At 52.6% G+C, this 2,493-nt stretch overlaps 1 long non-coding RNA gene across 1 annotated transcript; it reads left to right on the top strand.

Moving 5' to 3' along the window:
- Positions 1-499: 499 nt before the first annotated feature.
- Positions 500-1,689, top strand: LOC127924153 (uncharacterized). The gene is made up of 5 exons (XR_008116936.1): positions 500-551; positions 752-790; positions 866-982; positions 1,019-1,219; positions 1,625-1,689. It is a non-coding gene; the product is annotated as an uncharacterized LOC127924153 (long non-coding RNA).
- The last annotated feature ends 804 nt before the right edge of the window (positions 1,690-2,493 follow it).

A 2,493-nucleotide genomic window follows, 5' to 3' on the forward strand; every position in this document is an offset into this window, starting at 1 on the left:
ATGAGGGTCTGTCAGTACCAGTGGTAGGAGGAGGCTCTGATGAGGTCTGTCAGTACCAGTGGTAGGATGGGGAGCTCTGATGAGTCTGTCAGTTCCAGTGGTAGGAGGGCTCTGATGGGGTCTGTCAGTTCAGTGGTAGGAGGAGGGCTCTGGTGAGGGTCTGTCAGTACCAGTGGTAGGAGGAGGGCTCTGATGAGGTCTGTCAGAAGCAGTGGTAGGAGGAGGGCTCTGACTCCTGATGAGGTCTGTCAGTAGCAGTGGTAGGAGGACTCTGATGAGGTCTGTCAGTACCAGTGGTAGGATGATGGCTCTGATGAGGTCTGTCAGTTCCAGTGGTAGGAGGAGGGCTCTGATGAGGTCTGTCAGTACCAGTGGTAGGAGGAGCTCTGATGAGGTCTGTCAGTAGCAGTGGTAGGAGGAGGGCTCAGATGAGGTCTGTCAGTACCCAGTGGTAGGAGGAGGGCTCTGATGAGGTCTGTCAGTAGCAGTGGAAGGAGGAGGCCTCTGATGAGGTCTTTCAGTAGCAGTGGTAGGAGGAGGCCTCTGATGAGGTCTGTCAGTAGCAGTGGTAGAGTGCGGCTCAATGAGGTCTGTCAGTAGCAGTGGTAGGAGGAGGGCTCTGATGAGGTCTGTCAGTAGCAGTGGTAGGAGGAGGGCTCTGATGAGGGTCTGTCAGTACCAGTGGTAGGAGGAGGGCTCTGGCGTTGATGAGGTCTGTCAGTAGCAGTGGAAGGAGGAGGGCTCTGATGAGGTCTGTCAGTAGCAGTGGTAGGAGGAGGGCTCTGATGAGGTCTGTCAGTAGCAGTGGGAGGAGGGCTCTGATGAGGTCTGTCAGTAGCAGTGGGAGGAAGAGGGCTCTGATGAGGTCTGTCAGTAGCAGTGGTAGGAGGAGGGCTCTGATGAGGTCTGTCAGTAGCAGTGGTAGGAGGAGGGCTCTGATGAGGTCTGTCAGTAGCAGTGGTAGGAGGAGGGCTCTGATGAGGTCTGTCAGTAGCAGTGGTAGGAGGGCTCTGATGAGGTCTGTCAGTAGCAGTGGGAGGAGGAGGGCTCTGATGAGGTCTGTCAGTAGCAGTGGGAGGAAGAGGGCTCTGATGAGGTCTGTCAGTAGCAGTGGTAGGAGGAGGGCTCTGATGAGGTCTGTCAGTAGCAGTGGTAGGAGGAGGGCTCTGATGCTGATGAGGTCTGTCAGTAGCAGTGGTAGGACGAGGGCTCTGATGAGGTCTGTCAGTAGCAGTGGGAGGAGGAGGGCTCTGATGAGGGTCTGTCAGTAGCAGTGGTAGGAGGGCTCTGATGAGGTCTGTCAGTAGCAGTGGTAGGAGGGCTCTGATGAGGTCTGTCAGTAGCAGTGGTAGGAGGAGGGCTCTGATGCTGATGAGGTCTGTCAGTAGCAGTGGTAGGACGAGGGCTCTGATGAGGTCTGTCAGTAGCAGTGGTAGGAGGAGGGCTCTGACGATGATGAGGTCTGTCAGTAGCAGTGGTAGGAGGAGGGCTCTGATGCTGATGAGGTCTGTCAGTAGCAGTGGTAGGGCGGGGGCTCTGATGAGGTCTGTCAGTAACGGTGGTAGGAGGAGGGCTCTGATGAGGTCTGTCAGTAGCAGTGGGGAGGAGGAGGAGCTCTGATGAGGTCTGTCATTAGCAGTGGTAGGATCGTTCACTGTGTGACTGTGTGTTTTGCTGCTATTCTCTGTGTTGTTTATAGCAGAATCATTGAGAGTATCACCGACTGGGTAAGTAGTATTCTGTTGTGCTCTGGCAGATATATCACCTTTGTAGGTACTAACAGTGCTATTAAAAATGTCACTGAATGAATTGTCAACCTCTGTATATTTTCCATCAGTGCCATTAGAAAGGTCAGTGAATATGTTATTGTCCCGCTGGGTAATCAGTCGCAGAGCCATTTAAAACACCACTGAATGTTTTGTTAGTGTATTCTGAGGTGTCCGTGTTCTTAGTTAGCCCAGGTGGCGGTGTTGATACCAAGTGCTGAGCTGGTGGAGTCGTGTACTTCCTCCAGTAGCATCATCCGTCTCCTTATCCGACGACCCCCACCGTGGCTTGTTCATGGCAGCCTTGGTGGCGTCGTCAAAAAAACAGCCCTGTGACAGACAGGCGGACACCATCTGGAAGTCTCTGAGAGCTGAGATGGCTTGGCTTTCCAGTGGGATTTGGAGAGTCTTCGTCATCATCATCATCATCATCAGTCTCTGCACGTGACATGATGAGTCTCCCTCCCTATCCCAGATAGGTCTTCCTCCTCGGGAAAGTCTTCATCGTTAGAAATGCCTGTTGATTGGTCAAACTGGAGCTCCTCCCAGTTCACCGGTCTTATGAAGCCGTACCTTGAGAGAAATAGCTGGAAATGTGGCATGTTGTTAAAACTAGCTGGTAGAACTAACACCTCTAGAACATCTAACAGGAAATAACTTAGTCTGAGGGACCAGTCTGTTTTAGATAACATTCCACTCTAGTCTGGGGACCACTCTGTTTAGATAA

Source organism: Oncorhynchus keta, unplaced genomic scaffold (genome assembly GCF_023373465.1).
Source record: "Oncorhynchus keta strain PuntledgeMale-10-30-2019 unplaced genomic scaffold, Oket_V2 Un_contig_3736_pilon_pilon, whole genome shotgun sequence".
In the NCBI taxonomy this organism is placed as follows: domain Eukaryota; kingdom Metazoa; phylum Chordata; class Actinopteri; order Salmoniformes; family Salmonidae; genus Oncorhynchus; species Oncorhynchus keta.